The 18,485-nt window shown below is 47.5% G+C and overlaps 1 protein-coding gene and 1 long non-coding RNA gene across 4 annotated transcripts in view; one reads left to right on the forward strand and one right to left on the reverse strand.

Annotated features, from left to right (window-relative positions):
- Positions 1-18,485, forward strand: part of LOC140428497 (disks large-associated protein 4-like) — a 730,056-nt gene that overhangs the window by 558,896 nt on the left and 152,675 nt on the right. The window lies entirely within an intron of this gene.
- On the reverse strand, positions 1,696-3,406 carry LOC140428498 (uncharacterized). 2 transcript variants are annotated; one of them, XR_011948797.1, is made up of 3 exons: positions 3,323-3,406; positions 2,851-3,000; positions 1,696-2,106 (listed from the first exon to the last, which is right to left on the reverse strand). It is a non-coding gene; the product is annotated as an uncharacterized lncRNA (long non-coding RNA). The 2 variants fall into 2 exon arrangements; XR_011948798.1 differs by having other exon boundaries at positions 2,794-3,000.

Consider the following 18,485-nt stretch of genomic DNA (forward strand, 5'->3'; position numbering starts at 1 on the left):
AGGATTCATTTATGCCTGGTAGGGGTGGAAAGCAGCACTGGTGGGTCGGTGTGGGGGGGGGGGGGGGGGGGAGGGAGGGAGGAGTGCCAGCAATACCTGCGTGGTGGTGGTCATGGGGAGGGGAAGGAAGTGGTGGGGGGGGGGAGGGGTTGGTGCCGGTGATGATTGTCAGGGTGGAAATACCCGTTAGGTTTCATTGCTGATCGGGGCACCCCGATCTCTGTGGATCTGGTTGCCGGCACGAACAGGCCCTGCCCCATCTTGTCAGAATAACAGCGTAAATCACCCCCACTCAATCTTTTTTCTTTAAAGAGGCTCAGTGTCTGGAGAGAAAACTAGTCTGTGACTGGAGAGTTACACACCAGCTTTCAGTTTGAGCCTGACGCTTTGCCAAATTCTGGTAAGGTTCCACCTCCAGGGCAGCACGGTGGCACAGTGGGTTAGCCCTGCTGCCTCACGGCGCCAAGGTCCCAGGTTCGATCCCAGCTCTGGGTCACTGTCCATGTGGAGTTTGCACATTCTCCCCGTGTTTGCGTGGGTTTCGTCCCCTCAACCCAAAGATGTGCAGTCTAGGTGGATTGGCCATGTTAAATTGCCCCTTAATTGGAAAAAAAAATGAATTGGGTACTCTAAATTTATTTTTAAAAAGATACCACCTCTGCTTTCAGTTTATAAAGAGGTCCACATTGCTCCTGGCCTTTCCAAAAACGAATGTAATTCAAAGAATGGCTTGTGTTGAATTTGATATCCCTTGCAATTTTCTCTTTCTGCTTCCTTTTTGTTGCTCTTATTGTTTGTCACCCCTTATCTTTGTTTGTATCTTATCAACCCCCCAGGATCTGTCTTTTGTGTTTTTGCATTTCCGTTTGCTTTTTCTCTTAATTTCATGTTCTCTCTTACATCTTTAATTCCAGCGTCCACAGTAATTTGCTTTTATCTTACATTGTCCTGGATGGCCATAACCTATTCTGCCAAGTTTGATGGGTGTCTATCATGTAGGTACAACAATATCACACTCTTCCATGTGTTTCACTGGTGCATTTCTGAATGGCCTTTGCTCAGTTTTATTTTTGTTTAATTTCCCTTACCATATAAACCATTGAATAATTAAAAACTGACACCACAAAAGTTTTCTTATCCTGGGGCAAGAAAAAGGTGCTCTCAGTAACCTATTATATCTGTCCCTAGTGGCAGCACGGTGGCGCAGTGGGTTAGCCCTGCTGCCTCACGGCGCCGAGGTCCCAGGTTCGATCCCGATTCCGGGTCACTGTCCGTGTGGAGTTTGCACATTCTCCCCGTGTTTGTGTGGGTTTCTCCCCCACAACCCAAGATGTGCAGGGTAGGTGAATTGGCCATGCTAAACTGCCCCTTAATTGGAAAAAATTAATTGGGTACTCTAAATTTTTTTTTTTTAAATATCTGTCCCTGCATTACAGATAGATGCACATCCAAAATTGTTCAGTAGAAATAACTGCAGCAACCATTTTAGCTCGGATTTAAAGCTGATGATGTTGTTGGATCTATCCCGGAGAGTAATCCTGAACAATTCAGTCACAATGTGTGTTATTCACTACTGCTTTGGAACAGGAACATTGCCATTCATTATTTTCATCAATAATCTGACTGTGGGCAGTAATTGAATCATTCTTAATTTTACTAATGATATAAATCAGTCCACAGAGGTCAGTCATTTGTACCAAATCGATGAATTGCAGGCTGATTTAGACAATTGAAGAGAATATGCCCATGTCTGCTTGAAGTCCTTTACTGTGAACAAAAACACAAGCACACATTTAGTGTTAGGAAACTCCTGGTGTATTTGTACTGCAGAGAGACCTGTGAAGGTATGAAGAAAGAGACCTGGGGTGAGATTCTCTGGATCCCCAGCCTCATGTTCCTCGGCGGTGCGCCGTTCGCTGGTGGCGGGATTCTCTCTTCCCATCACTTGTCAAAAGAGTTTCCCATTAAAGCCATCCCATGCCTCCAGGAAACCCGCGGGTGGGGTTGTACTGCCATCAGGAAAACAGCAGCCCAACAGCTGGAGAATTGCAGCCCTGGCGTTGATAGCTGATCAGTCAGCAAAGTTGTGCAAAGAATGTGCGGTAGCTAGAGAGAAAATAGAGTTTTAAAAAAAGTTTTTATTCAAAGCATTTCCAGAAATTTACCAAACACAAAGCACCCATTTAAACCAAAACATACAAAGAAGTACCCATAGTACAGTAAAAAGAACAACCCAACACCCGCGGCCCCCACTGATATTTACGATTCCTTAAAGAAGGCAATGAACGGCCTCCATCTCGAAAGGAGCCCCTCCCCTGAACCCCACATGGCAAATATAATTTTCTCCAAATAGAAGAATTCCGCCAAGTCACTCATCCACCCTGCCACTTTAGCTATCTCCAGATCCCTTCATCCTAACAAGACCCGGGCTATCAGGGAGGCAAAGACCAATACATCGGCCTTTCCCCCCCACCTGCACTCCTGCATGCTCCAACACCCCAAATATCGCCACCCACAGGCTCGGAGCCTCCCTCACCCCCAGAACGTCTGACACAGTCCACGCAAATCACTTCCAGAGCTCCCCCAACTTCGGTCACACCCTGAACATATGGCCCATTCTGTAGAGATCAAAGGGTTCTGCATCGCGAACCTAACGGTGCAAGGGAGGGAGTTTAAGAATTATCGGCTTTATGTCCTTTCCCAACTCTGCGCTCCCACTCTCTTAGGGTTAGATTTCCAATGTAACCTCCAGAGCCTAACGTTCCAATTCGGCGGCCCAATACCCCCACTCACTATCTGCAGCCTTGCGACCCTCAAGGTTGAACCGCCTTCCTTGTTTGCGAACCTCACCCCGGATTGCAAACCCGTCGCCACTAGGAGCAGACGATACAGCGCCCAGGATCGAACGTTTATCCGGTCAGAAGTCCAGCGGCTGCTGAAGGAAGGCATAATCCAGGCCAGCAATAGTCCCTGGGGAGCCCAGGTGGTAGCTGTGAAGACCTGGGAGAAGCAGAGGATGGTCATAGATTATAGTCAGATCATCAATAGGTACACGCAGCTAGATGCGTACCCTCTCCCCCGCATATCCGACATGGTCAATCGGATTGCACAGTATAAAGTCTTTTCCACCGTGGACCTCAAGTCCGCATACCACCAGCTCCCCATCCGCCCGAGTGACCGTAAGTACATGGCCTTCGAGGCAGACGGGCAGCTCTACCATTTTTTAAGGGTCCCATTTGGCGTCACGAACGGAGTCTCGGTCTTCCAACGGGAGATGGACCGAATGGTTGACCAGCACGGTTTGCGGGCCACGTTCCCATACCTTGACAATGTAACCATCTGCGGCCATGACCAGCAGGAACACGACGCCAACCTCCGCAAATTCCTCCAGGCCGCTAACGCCCTGAACCTCACCTATAACGAGAAAAAATGCGTTTTTAGCACTAACCGTCTGGCCATCCTGGGATACGTAGTGCGTAATGGAGTGATAGGCCCCGACCCTGAACGCATGCGCCCCTTAAGAAATTTCCCCTCCCCCACTGCTCCAAAGCCCTGAAACACTGCCTGGGCTTCTTCTCGTACTACGCCCAGTGGGTTCCCCAATATGCAGACAAGGCCCGCCCGTTAATCCAGTCCACTGCCTTCCCCCTGTCGACAGAGGCCCGCCAGGCCTTCAGCCGCATCAAAGCGGATATCGCAAAGGCCACGATGCATGCAATCGACGAGTCCCTCCCCTTCCAAGTCGTGAGTCGTACATCCAATGTAGCTCTGGCGGCCACCCTCAATCAAGCGGGCAGACCCGTGGCCTTTTTCTCCCGGACCTTCCACGCCTCAGAAATCCGCCACTCCTCAGTGGAAAAGGAAGCCCAAGCCATAGTGGAAGCTGTGCGACATTGGAGGCATTACCTGGCCGGCAGGAGATTCACTCTCCTCACTGACCAACAGTCGGTAGCCTTTTTGTTCGATAATGCACAGAGGGGCAAAATCAAGAACGACAAGATCTTAAGGTGGAGGATTGAGCTCTCCACCTATAACTATGAGATCTTGTATCGTCCCGGAAAGCTGAACGAGCCGTCCGATGCCCTATCCCGCGGCACATGTGCCAACGTACAAGTAGACCGCCTCCAAGCCCTCCACGAGGACCTCTGCCACCCGGGGGTCACTCGATTCTACCATTTTGTGAAGTCCCGCAACCTCCCCAACTCTGTCGAGGAGGTCCGTACAGCCACCAGGAACTGCCAAATCTGCGCAGAGTACAAACCGCGCTTTTTCAGGCCAGATAGAGCGCACCTGATAAAGGCTTCCCGTCCCTTTGAACGCCTCAGTTTGGATTTCAAAGGCCACCTCCCCTCCACCGACCGTAAAGCGTACTTCCAAAACGTGGTGGACGAATACGCCCGTTTCCCCTTCGCCATCCCCTGCCCCGACATGACCGCGGCCACAGTCATTAAAGCTCTCGGCACCATCTTTACACTGTTCGGTTTCCCCGCCTACATACATAGTGATAGGGGGTCCTCCTTCATGAGCGACGAACTGCGTCAGTTCCTGCTCAGCAAGGGCATTGCCTCGAGCAGGACGACCAGTTACAACCCCCGGGGGAACGGTCAGGTAGAGAGGGAGAACGGTACGGTCTGGAAGACCATCCTACTGGCCCTACGGTCCAGAAATCTCCCAGTTTCCCGTTGGCAGGAAGTCCTCCCGGATGCCCTCCACTCCATCCGGTCGCTGCTGTGTACCACCACTAATCAAACGCCTCACGAGCGCCTCCTTGTCTTCCCTAGGAAGTCCTCCTCCGGAACGGCGCTGCCGACCTGGCTGGCAGCCCCAGGACCCACCTTGCTCCGAAAGCATGTGCGGGTGCACAAATCGGACCCGTTGGTCGAGAGGGTTCACCTTCTCCACGCAAACCCTCAGTACGCCTACGTGGCGTACCACGACGGCCGACAGGACACGGTCTCCATGCGGGACCTGGCACCCGCCGGAACCACACACACACCCCCAACACCAATCACCCCCTCCCTCCCACCGGCGCACCCCACGGCCGCGCCCTTCCCGGGTGGATCGGTCCTCCTCCCGTGCCCGCCCAGGAGTAAATAACCAGGGACGAACAGCGCAATGCTCCCAGCGACGACAGTGCCCGAGCCAGCACCTGCACCACCACCGGGGCTGAGGTGATCGACAAGAACGACCAGGGCACCCGCTCGACTCGTAGAATCCGTGTGACAAAATCTGTAAATAATTCTGACAAAACCTGTAAATAGTTAACTGTTGAGCTCAATGCATAGCCACTGTACGAAAATAGTTCCAGGACCAGCTTTGTAAAGCCCTACCAGCATGCGCCCCACCACCCCGCCGGGTTCCTTTTTAACAAGGGGTGAATGTGGTGGTATGTATTAGGGGTAGTACGGTACCTGTGAAGCCGAGAGGCTATTGGTAGACAGACACTGGGTCCTGGTTGGATCTGCCGCCTGCTGGCTCCGCCCAGCAAGTCGGAGTATAAGAGCCCGGGTTCTCCCAGCAGCCGCATTCTGTAACTGAGCTGCTGGGGAACAAGTCTTGCTTAATAAAGTCTCGATTGACTTCATCACTTCTCGACTCGTGAGTAATTGTTGTGCCACAATGTGGTTGACATGGACCTCTCCAAAAGGTTTTTTGATTACGTGCCACAAAATGGGCTTCCAGCAAAGTTAAAAGTCCATGGAATAAAATGGTCAGTGAGAGCATGGAGAGGAAGTTGCTTTTGTGTCAAGAAAGAGAATGGATGTGAATGGTTGTTTTGCGGTCTGGAGGAATATATGCCATGGCTTCCCAGGACTTTTTGGATCACTTTTTTCGTGACAAGCACTAATCACTTAGATTTGGGTGTACAGGACATAATTTCAAAATGTGCAAATGGCACAACACATTGTAAACTGTGAGGATGATAGTGACAGATTTCAAGAGGATATAGAGAGGCCGGTAGAATGAGCAGATAAGTGTCAGACTAAATTTTATGTAATGAAGTGTGAAGTGAAAAATGTTGTTGGGAAGAACGGAAAAGGCAATATAAACAATACAATTCAAGAGGGAGTATAGCAACAGAGAGACCTGGGGGGAACGTGTAGGTGGCAGGGCAAGTTGAGAAAGTACTTAAAAAGCCATAAAAACTCTTGGACCTTATAATTAGAAGCATAAGAGTACAAAAGCAGGAATGTTATGATGTACCCATATAAAGCATTGGTTTATCCTCAACTGGACTATTGGATGGAGATCAATGTGCCCGTCGACCCAAGTGAGTTTGGAGGTGGTGATGCCATTTGATCAGTTGGGAACAGGAACTCCACTGAAGGAGCAGCGCTCCAAAAGCTAGTGACATCGAAACAAACCTGTTGGACTTTAACCTGGTGTTGTAAGACTTCGTACTGTGCCCTTCCCCAACACAATCAAGCTCCAGGCAATAAAAATGGAAGGAGGCCTTCCTGCTTGCCAGCCAGTTTTGGGCCTTATCCCACCATTGCTGGTATTCAACCAATGGTCGCTGGGGCTCGCCACCCATGGAGGCTGCCCAGCATATCCTGTCAGGGTGCAGAGAGAGGGGTGCAGATTACCTCATTCAGAGGCACTCTATATAAAAACGGACCCAACGTCAGGAATTAACTTGCTGAAAGGCAGTCCCCTGCCCATGCTTCCAACCACCCTTACCCCCAACCCCCAATGCCAGCACCCCTCATCCTGCCCACACTCGCCTCTGACTGGGAAGCCATGGCCAATCCCTCCTATGGGCCTGAATGTCGTACCGACAGTCACCACTGTTCCCGGTCAGGATGCCAGCCTCTGTCTGTTCAACCAATTGACAGAGGCACCCCTCGCACTCTAGATTCCACCCACTGTGAGCGATTCTGGAAGCCATACTATTAGACGGCTGTGAAGGCTTCAGAGGGGGTGTAGGATCGATTTCCGAGAATTGTTCCAGGGACTCCAGTTGGGTGGATCGATTGGAGAAATGGGATTCCCATGTGCCGAGAGAGGGTAAGAGGAGGTGTTCACAACCAAGGGGGTCTGGAGAGAATAGGTAGAACTGTGTCTATTTGTGGAAGGGTCCTGAACTAGTGACAACGGATTTAAAGTGATTGGGAAAAGAACCAAAAATGGCAAGCGGAATATCTTTTTTACACCACAGGTGGCGAGGATCTGGAATGCACTGCCGGGGGGGGGCGGGGGGGGGGGGGGATGAAGGTGTTTTGAATCAGAGCTTTCAAAAGGCAATTGGTTAAGCACCTGAAGGGAGAATAAGTTGCAGGGCCACATGGAAAAGATGGAATCATGGATCTAGCTGAGCTGCTCTTGCAGTGAGCCAGCGTGGAATCAACGGGTTGAACGGCCTCCATCTGTGCTGTAACCATTCTATGGTTCTAAGGCTTGTTTGACAATCACCTTAAATCTGTGCCCTCTAGTCACCAACCCTTCTACAACGAGAAACAGTTTCTTCTTATTTACTCAGTCGAAACCATTTCCAATGAAATTTGTTTGAATAAAGTAAACAAGTATTGAATTACAGCAGCAAAGAGATAAAGATAATTATTTTGAAGTTTGCTGAACTCCAGATTCCACTATTACTGCAAGCTAATTTAAATAGCATTTTAAAGAGTATTTAAGGCATTGGTACTTGCTGTTGAATGCTAAATGTTATTGCATCTTAAGTAGGCTAATAGAAAAGCATTGTCCTTGTAACTGATAAAAAGCTTTTAGAAGATTCAGAAGCAAGTAGCCACAGTCCACTTTAAGGAATCGAAATACAACCTGCTCTTGATTGTAGTCGGAAAGTTCTTTCGAATTCCGACAATGATGCCGGTGTCTTTGGGGAACATAATTTATAGATTCCTGGGGAAAGGTTTGTTAGATATTTTGCTTTTGCGAAAGTTCAAAAGTTCAAAATTGAACAACTTTGTAAGATGGATTTTCCGGCCTTTCCCGCCAATCGAATCATTCGGTCCCGTCGAAGACGACTCCCCCGAAGACTTCCACGGCGAGTTCCCCGGCAGTAGTGCGGATAAGCCATGCAAAACGGCATAGACATCAACGGGATCAGAAGATCCCCCCCAGCGGCCAATGGTGAGCCGCCTCTGCCACCGGAAAACATGCTGTGCTGGTGGGGGTGGGGTGGGGGGGGGGGGGGGGGGGGGGGAGAGAGACCGGGGGCAGGGGGAGGGTGTGTGGAAAGTCATGCCTCCAGCAGAAACAAGGAAAATGTTTGACAAGCGTTATGTATCATCAGAGTAACACCAGTTCCCCATGGTACCCTGTTTGAGCAGCATTGTGTAAATTAAACCCCTTGCACTATGCTGTACGGACTCGACGTGTGCCATCTCTGATTCTTTCCCTTTGCGGCTACAATGAAGAATATAACAATATAACTAAAGAGAAAGTGGCAGCGAGATCTGGGCCATAAAATAAAAGGGAATAAAACAACTTTCGACGATGAGTTTGTGAGCCAGAAGAAGGAATCATCGACGCAGGTTCAGGTTCATACACCACGGGCATTAAGCCGGGAGAAATATCATCGACGCCCAAGGCAAAATCATCATTGTGGCAAGTAAAAACACTCTGAAGTAAACATTTGGACTTTGTACAGTTTGGAGCGGGGCATTGGCGAATCATCCAGTCGACTGCGACAGCCGCTAATGGAAGTAAAAGGTTTTTTTTAAAAAAAACTATCGGACAACTGTGAGTTACTGGGGGCTTACTGCAAACAGAGGATGGAAGTTTTCAGTACATTTACCATTGTAGTGGCTAGAACTGCAGAGACCACACATGAGGCACACATACGGGTCACAGGAACGCGAACCTACAATGCTGCAACTCTGCAACCTCCTGCCCAGGAATTGATAGCGGGGCACAGAAACAGCCATACTGTTTGTGCGCTGTGAGTTTGCTTTAAACAGAGAGAAAATAAGCAGCAGGGAAGACAGCTGAAGATTGAGTAGCACAGATTAGGGAGCCACAATCCAAAAATAGCATGAAGAAAAGACACCATGGACGCATTTGATGATGAGGAGGAGACATGGAACTCTGATGAAAAAAGGTTCCAGTTGTTCCTTAAAACCAATCAGACGCCAGCAGACCTGCATACTGCGACCTTTATCAGCTCAATTGGGAGGAAAGTATTAATGGTGCTACAGAATTTAGAGCACCCAGCTAAACCTGGAGCCATGACTATTTTGCAAGAAATTTGTCCCCCATCCCCGATTAATAGCTGAAAGATTCCGCTTTCATCGTCGTGCAAAGGAGGAAGTGGAAAACATTTCACAATTTGTTGCATCATAGCAAAAGCTAGCAAACTACTGCGAATTTGGCCAGGCTTTGGATGATACACTTCGCGACCTATTAGTTTGTGGCCTCTGGAATGAAGCCACCCAAAGGAAATTGCTGACTGAAAGTGCATTAAAATCTGCTGAACTGGGTTGTCGTTAACCAACTTCTTGGTTCTCCAAATGATCTTCAATCACTTCTAGGAAAATATGTAACGGTATTTGAGGAGTCACTTGGATCCATGACTGGGGTCAAAGTGAAACTCAAGATAAAGGCAGGCAGCGTGCCTACGTGTTTGAAAGTGAGTACCATACCCTATGCCATTCGACCTAAAGTGGAAAAAGAATTCAAGAGGTTACTGAGGACAGGAATCACTGAACCTGTTACCACCAGTGATTGGGCAACCCCAATCTTGCCAATCTTAAAGAAGGATGATTCAGTACGAATATGCAGGGGTTTCAAAACAACTATAATGATAACAATAATAATTAGTGTCACAAGTAGGCGTACATTAACACTGCACTGAAATTACTGTATTACGTGCTGATCAATGGACGGGTTACACCTGGGCAGGACTGGAACTGATGTCCTAGGGGGGCTATAGTGGTTGGAAAGGGTTTAAACTAATATGCCAGGGGGATGGGAACCTATGCAAGGAGTCAGAGACAGAGGGAGCAAGGACAAAAGCAAAAGGTAGAAAAGTGAAGAAGAAAAGTGATAGGTGGAGAAACCAAGGGCAAAATTCAAACAGGGCATTAGAGAAAAATATTGGGAGCAAGACAAACTTTGTGAAAAAGAAAAACTTAAAGGCTCTGTGCCTTAATGCACGGAGTATTTGCAATAAGTGGATGAACTAATCGCGCAGATAGATATAAATGGGTATGATATAATTGAGATTACGGAGTCATGGCTGCAGGGTGAACAGGGATGGGAACTGAATTTCCAGGGTTTTGAGTATTTAGGAAGGGCAGGCATAAAAGAAAAGATGGTGGTGTGGCACTGCTGGTTAAAGAGGAAATTAACATAGTAGTGAGAAAAGATATTAGCTCTGACAATGTGGAATCTGTATGGGTAGAGTTGAGAAATACCAAGGGACAAAAAACATTAGTAGGTGTCATATATAGACCCCCAAACTGCAGTGGTGAGGTTCGGAATGGCATTAAACAAGAAATTAGAGATGCACGCAACAAGGGAATATCGGTGATCATGGGTGATTTTAATCTTCACATAGATTGGGCAAATCAAATTAGCCACAATGCCATACAGGAGGAATTCCTGGAGTGTGTACGGGATGGTTTTCTTGACCAATATGTGGACGAACCAACTAGAGAGCAGGCCATCTTAGACTGGGTACTGTGTAATGAGAAGGGAATCATTGCCACTCTGGCTGTACGAGACCCCTTGGGGGTGAGCAACCATAACATGATAGAATTTTTTATCAAGATGGAGAGTGAAGTAGTTGATTCGGAGACTAGGGTGCCGAATCCTAATAAAGGGAACTATGAAGATATGAGGCATGAGTTGACCTTGATAGATTGGGGAGAGTTACTTAAAGGGATGACAGTGGATAGACAATGGGAAACATTCAAGGAATACATGGGGGAACTACAACAACGGTTCATTCCTGTCTGGCACAAAAGCAAAGGGGGTAAGAGGGCCAACCCATGGCTTACAAAGGAAATTAGAAATTTGTAAACCATGGATTGGCCCTCTGAGGATTGGGAGCAGTTTAGAATTCAGCAAAGAAGGGTGAAGGGATTGATTAAGAAGGGGAAAGTACAGTACGGAAGGAAGGTTGCAGGGAATATAAAGACTGACACTAAGAGTTTCTATAGATATGTGAAGAGAAAGAGATTGGTAAAGAGAAATGTAGGCCCCCTACAGACAGAAATAGGGGAATGCATAATAAGGGTCAAAGAAATGGCTGAGCAATTGAATACATACTTTGGTTCTGTCTTCACAAAAGAGGACACAAATCAGATCCCAGAAATGTTGGAGAATGAAAGCTTTAGTGAGAGGGGAAAACTGAGGGAGATCGACATTAATAGAGAAATGGTTATATGAAAATTGATGGGATTGAAGGCGAATAAATCACCAGGACTTGAGAATCTGCATCACAGAGTGCTTAAGGAGGCGGCTCTGGAAATAGTGGATGCATTGGTGGTAATTTTCCAGGATTCTATAGACACTGGAAATGTCCCTGCAGATTGGAGGGTAGCTCACGTCACTCCGATATTCAAAAAGAGAGGTAGCGAGAAAGCAGGGAGTTATAGCCCAGTAAGCCTAACATTGGTAGTGGGGAAAATGCTTGAATCCATTATCAAGGACTTTATAGCAGAACATTTGGAAAGCAATGGCCGGATCAGTCAGAGTCAGCATGGATTTATGAAGGGAAAATCATGCTTGACAAATTTGTTGCAATTCTTTGAAGATGTAACCAGTACAGTTGACAAGGGGGAGCCAGTCGATGTGGTATATTTGGACTTTCAGAAGGCGTTTGACAAAGCCACGCATAAGAGAATATTGTGCAAAATTAAAGCGCATGGAATTGGGGGAAATGTATTGAGGTGGATAGAAAACTAATTGGCAGAGAGGAAACAAAGAATAGGGATTAATGGGTCCTTTTCAAATTGGCAGACAGTAACTAGTGGGGTACCACAGGGATCGGTGCTGAGACCCCAGCTATTCATAATATATATATTAATGATTTGAATGAGGGAACAAAATGTAACATCTCAAAGTTTGCAGATGATACCATGTTAGGTGGAAGGGTGAATTGTGACGAGGATGTAGGGTTCCTACAGCATGATCTGGACAGGTTGGGCGAGTGGGCAAATCAATGGCAGATGCAGTATAATTTGGATAAGTGTGAGGTTACTCACTTTGGAAGCAAAAACAGGAAGACAGATTACTACCTGAATGGTTATAAATTGAGAGAGGAGAGTGTGCAGCGGGACCTGGGTGTCTTTGTACACGATTCGCTGAAGGTAAGCATGCAGGTGCAGCAGGCAGTAAAGAAGGCTAATGGTATGTTGGCCTTCATTGGAGAGGTTTCGAGTATAGAAGCAGGGTGTGTTGCTGCAATTGTACAGGGCCGTGGTGAGGCCACACATGGAGTATTGTGTGCAGTTTTGGTCTCCTTCTCTGAGGAAGGATGTTTTTGTTCTCGAGGGGGTGCAGCGAAGGTTTACCAGACTGATTCCAGAGATGGAGGGACTGTCATACGAGGAGAAATTAACTAGGTTGGGATTGTTCTCGCTGGAGTTCAGAAGAATGAGGGAGGATCTCATAGAGACTTATAAAATTTTAACAGGACTAGCGAGGGTAGATGCAGGGAAGATGTTACCAATGATGGGTGTGTCCAGAACCAGGGGTCACAGTCTGAGGATTCAGGGGAAACCATTTCGGACAGACATAAGGAGGCATTTCTTCACCAAAGAGTGGCGAGCCTGTGGAATTCATTGCCACAGGAAGTAGTTGATGCTAAAAATTTGAATATATTCAAAAGGCGGCTAGATATAGCACTTGGGGCGAATGGGATCAAAGGCTATGGGGAGAAAACAGGATTAGGCCAATGAATTGGAAGGTCAGCCATGATCTTGATAAATGGCAGAACAGGCTCAAAGGGCCAAAAGGCCTCCTCTTGTTCCTATCTTCTATGTATCTATGTAATACCCTTTACCACTTATCGGAGATCATTTTGCAGGACTCTCAGGTCATCTAAAATCTAGAAAGATTGATCTCTCCCGAGCCTATCTACAAATGAACGTAGCTATTGAGTCTCATCCGTTACTGACCATAGTAACACACAAGGGTCGGTTTCAGTATCTTTCGCTTACTTTTGGATAATGTCATGCAGATTTGAGGACTACAACTGTTAACATTTCAGAATCTATTACAACAGTTCCTGTTGATTTTGCCAGATGTAACACCAACCAGTGTACAGAAGTTCATTCCGAGCACCCCTAATAGTCAAGTTCCTGAACTCTGTATTCTGCCAAAACAAGACAGACGTCCAACCAAGAGACTGTCTTACTCAGGGGCAGCACGATGACACAGTGGTTAGCACTGCTGCCTCACAGCGCCATGGACCCGGGTTCAATTCCAGCCTCGGGTAACTGTGTGGAGTTTGCATTTTCTACCCATGTCTCCGTGGGTTTCCTCCCACAGTCCAAAGGTATGCAGGTTAAGCGGATTGGCCATGTTAAATTGTCCCTTATTCTGCAAAGATGTTCAGATTAGGTGGACTGGCCATGTTAAATTGTCCCTTAGTGTCCAAAGATGTGCAGGTTAGGTGGATTGACCATGCTAAAATTGCTCCTTAGTTTGCAAAGATGTGCATTTTAGGTGGGGTTAAGAGATTGTAGAGATAGGGCGAGTGAGTGTAGATTGCTGTTTGAGAGGGTCGGTGCAGACCTGATGGGTCGAATGGTCTCCTTCTGTGCTGTCGGGATTCTATGATTCTATAAATGTACATATGTATCCGTAACATAACAATGTTAGTTATGGCATAATGCAGCAAATCTGTGTTAAAATGTTTGCTGAAGTAAAAACATCGGGGACACTAAAGAAGTAAAGAGGAAGGAGTGTATTGTATCAGAACAAAGAACAAAGAAATGTACAGCACAGGAACAGGCCTTTCAGCCCTCCAAGCCAGTGCCGACCATGCTGCCCGACTAAACTACAATCTTCTACACTTCCTGGGTCCGTATCCTTCTATTCCCATCCTATTCATGTATTTGTCAAGATGCCCCTTAAATGTCACTATCGTCCCTGCTTCCACCACCTCCTCCGGTAGCAAGTTCCAGGCACCCACTACCTTCTGTGTAAAAAACTTGCCTCGTACATCTACTCTAAACCTTGCCCCTCTCACCCTAAACCTATGCCTCCTGGTAATTGACCCCTCTACCCCGGGGAAAAGCCTCTGACTATCCACTCTGTCTATGCCCCTCATAATTTTGTAGACCTCTATCAGGTCGCCCCTCAACCTCCTTCGTTCCAGTGAGAACAAACCGAGTTTATTCAACCGCTCCTCATAGCTAATGCCCTCCATACCAGGCAACATTCTGGTAAATCTCTTCTGCACCCTCTCTAAAGCCTCCACATCCTTCTGGTAGTGTGGCGACCAGAATTGAACACTATACTCCAAGTGTGGCCTAACTAAGGTTCTATACAGCTGCAACATGACTTGCCAATTCTTATACTCAATGCCCCGGCCAATGAAGGCAAGCATGCCGTATGCCTTCTTGACTACCTTCTCCACCTGTGTTGCCCCTTTCAGTGACCTGTGGACCTGTACTCCTAGATCTCTTTGACTTTCAATACTCTTGAGGGTTCTACCATTCACTGTATATTCCCTACCTGCATTAGACCTTCCAAAATGCATTACCTCACATTTGTCCGGATTAAACTCCATCTGCCATCTCTCCGCCCAAGACTCCAAACAATCTAAATCCTGCTGTATCCTCTGACAGTCCTCATCGCTATCCGCAATTCCACCAACCTTTGTGTCGTCTGCAAACTTACTAATCAGACCAGTTACATTTTCCTCCAAATCATTTATATATACTCCAAACAGCAAAGGTCCCAGCACTGATCCCTGTGGAACACCACTGGTCACAGCCCTCCAATTAGAAAAGCATCCTTCCATTGCTACTCTCTGCCTTCTATGACCTAGCCAGTTCTGTATCCACCTTGCCAGCTCACCCCTGATCCCGTGTGACTTCACCTTTTGTACTAGTCTACCATGAGGGACCTTGACAAAGGCCTTACTGAAGTCCATATAGACAACATCCACTGCCCTACCTGCATCAATCATCTTAGTGACCTCCTCGAAAAACTCTATCAATTTAGTAAGACACGACCTCCCCTTCACAAAACCATGCTGCCTCTCACTAATATGACATTACACCATTGGCTGGTGTAATGTCATGTGTTATGCAAAGACCTCACCGGAGTGTTTTGTGGGCATTTGTGGGATTCACCATTGTACCCTGTTTGAGCAGCATCTTATAAAATAAACCCCTTGCACTATGTTTTACAAATTCAACATGTGCCATCTCTGATTCTTTCTCTTTGCGGCTACAACAAAGAATATAACAACAGGTTTTGATTGCCTTTCTGCACAATTGGATCGTGGACATAAATCCTGATGTGTGTTTGTGTCAGTCTTTGCTGCCAACTTCTGATGTTTAAAGTTCTGTGTAAACATTTCCCATTCAATATTGCTATGTCAACTGTCTTGATGTTGTAGCAGTGGAAATAAAAATTGGCAGATGTGTCAAACTGGTTGACAACTCGCCGTCATCCTTTGTACATTATCGCACATGGTTGCTCTCCATTATGTTGGACAAAGGAGCTGGAGTTGCTGTCCCCTGTCCTGGGTGTTCTTGTCTGCCGCTGTAATGTACTCCCCATGTGTCTCTCTCGCTTGTGCTTGTTGCTCTGCACTCTCTCAGACACTGACTCGATCTCACCTTCTACTTTCTCTCCACATCATGGCCAAGTGGGCCGACGGCAGTGCAGACACAAAAACCAAGCACACAAAGAGTAGGAGCTCAGAGGCGACTCCGCAGCTGTTTCTCAGTCGCTGCCTGAGAAATACAAGACAAATGGCAAACGGAGGAGGAACAGTTATTTTGAAATGAAATGAAATTAAATTAAAAATGAAATGAAAATCGCTTATTGTCACAAGTAGGCTTCAAATGAAGTTACTGTGAAAAGCCCCTAGTCGCCACATTCCGGCGCCTGTTCGGGGAGGCTGGTACGGGAATTGAACCGTGCTGCTGGCCTACCTTGGTCTACTTTCAAAGCCAGCGATTTGAAACACGTAAACAAAAGGACATGGGACAAAAGGTGAAACTATGGGACAATCCTGTAAAATACGATACGGTTGGTCATCCCTTGCTGAAGAGTCATTGGTTTTGAGCGTTAAGCTGTTGATGCCAGTGAACTTGAACTGACAAAAGGGAAAATTCAGCCAGGGTTCCTGCCACCTAATGCAATCTGGTGATGACCTGCTGGGAAGTGTGCCTGTGTGAATATCTGTAATCAATACAGATCAAGCATTAAACCTGGTCTATTTGATTAAGTGCATTCCTGGACTATTTGGCTAAATGCCACACCATACTATACAATTAACTCACGGAGCTATCAAGGACACGCTTTATTTAAGCATTTCAAAATCACAATTCCTCCTCCCTGTGATGATTGGTAATTGAGGTAGGTGGATGACAGATAAAGGATATCTTATGATGGCCTGGGGGGAAGGAGTGACAGCCCAGGTAGTTTCTACAATCAAGTCAGGCTCCTCGAGAAGAAAAACAGTACTCAAGCCAGTTTTAGAAGTTGGAACTGTGAGTCACTATTGCAGCCATGGGAGTGCATGATGGGATGTTACAACCTCGGAGCAACTGGGTCGGGAAGGAAATGTTACGGCGTGGACAGATTTTGTAAATCAAGTCATTCTGTATTTTTTTTCACATACCAGGCAATGTAGAAAAGAAACAAAATGAATATCCCACACGGGATATGGGGTGAGAATGCTTATCTGCGCTGTGGCCCTTGCGGAGTACGAGCCCTCCCGCTAGGGCCGGGGGGAACCTTACGAACCTCAGTCTAAAAGGTCGGCCAATAAGGCACCGACAGACAGAAGAAACCCGATAGGGATCTACCTGGTAGAGTAAATACCGTTATTATAAATAAACCTAAGTTCTTTATTTTACTCGGTTTGGACTCCCCGTGTCTTGCTAAAGTAACCCTGTTTAATTACATTTCAAACTTTAACATTTCCCACAAAGCTGCGCAAATTGATTAATTTTCAGTGATAACAATAGACACAGTTGCCATTTGTAAACTTGAGAGTGGAGTTAAGTTGTCAAGAACATGGGGCTGAATTCTCTGCCATCGGGATTCTCCATTTTGCCAGCAGCCCGGGGGTTTCCTGACAGCGTGGGGCTGCCCCACAATGGGAAACCCCATTGGCCGGCTGGCGTAACGGAGAAACCCGCTCATGATTATTGCAGGCCATTAAAGATTAGAGGAGACAATTCTCCCCAAAAAACAAATGGGCTGGAATTCCACCACTAGCGCACCCCCACCGACGGGATTCCTGGCAATATGGGGTGGCTTCAATGGGAATTCCCATTGACAGCGGCAGGAACAGGGAATCCCGCCGCCAGTGAACGGTGCACCGCCTCCCGTTGTCGAGAAACATGCAGCTGGGAGGCCGGAAAATTACCCCCCCCCCCCCCAAGTGTCATTTGGGTGCGGGAAACAGGTGAGAATCCTGCGTGATTCCCTTTGGAGCTTGGGGTGATTCTCACTGAATTCTCCCATACTTGGAATTTTTTTGGAGCGTGGACCGAAAGAAGCTGGCAAGAGCGGCTCCTCCAAAGTTACGTTGACGGTCCCCCCTGGACGGACATCACAAACCCCCCCCACCCCCCACCCACCCTGCACACATTTTAAAAACATAAATAAATGTAGAGTACCCAGGAGCAGCACGGTGGCACAGTGGTTAGCCCTGCAGCCTCACGGCGCCGAGGTCCCAGGTTCGATCCCGGCTCTGGGTCACTGTACGTGTGGAGTTTGCACATTCTCCCCGTGTTTGCGTGGGTTTCGCCCCCACAGTGCAAAAGGACGTGCAGGCTAGGTGGATTGGCCACTCTAATTCGCCTCTTAATTGGAAAAAAAGAATTGGGTACTCTAAATTTATTTTAAAAATAAATAAATTTAGAGTACCCAATTATTATTTTTTTCCCCAATTAAGGGGCAATTTCGCATGGCCAATCCACCTAACCTGCACATCTTTGAGTTGTGGGGGTGAAACCCACGGAGACATGGGGAGAAAGTGCAAACTCCACACGGACAGTGACCCAGGGCCATGATTCAAACCTGGGTTCATAGCGCCATAGTCCCAGTGCTAACCACTGCGCCGCATGCCGCCCCCCCCCCCCCCCCGCACCCCGCAGACATGGGCAACACCCACAACCCTTGGCCCCGGAGTGGCAACCTTCACCCCATCAGTAAATGTCTGGGTCACCTTACCCCCACCCCGCTCCCATGTGACGCAGGCATGAGGGTGACCCCTCCCCTGTCAATCCTCCCATGTCACGTAGGCATGAGGGTGACCCCTCCCCTGTCAATCCTTGCCAGTCTCGGTGCACTGGGCCTCCCCCCGCTACAAGTGAGTGATA

Source organism: Scyliorhinus torazame, chromosome 8 (genome assembly GCF_047496885.1).
Source record: "Scyliorhinus torazame isolate Kashiwa2021f chromosome 8, sScyTor2.1, whole genome shotgun sequence".
Taxonomy (NCBI): Eukaryota; Metazoa; Chordata; class Chondrichthyes; order Carcharhiniformes; family Scyliorhinidae; genus Scyliorhinus; species Scyliorhinus torazame.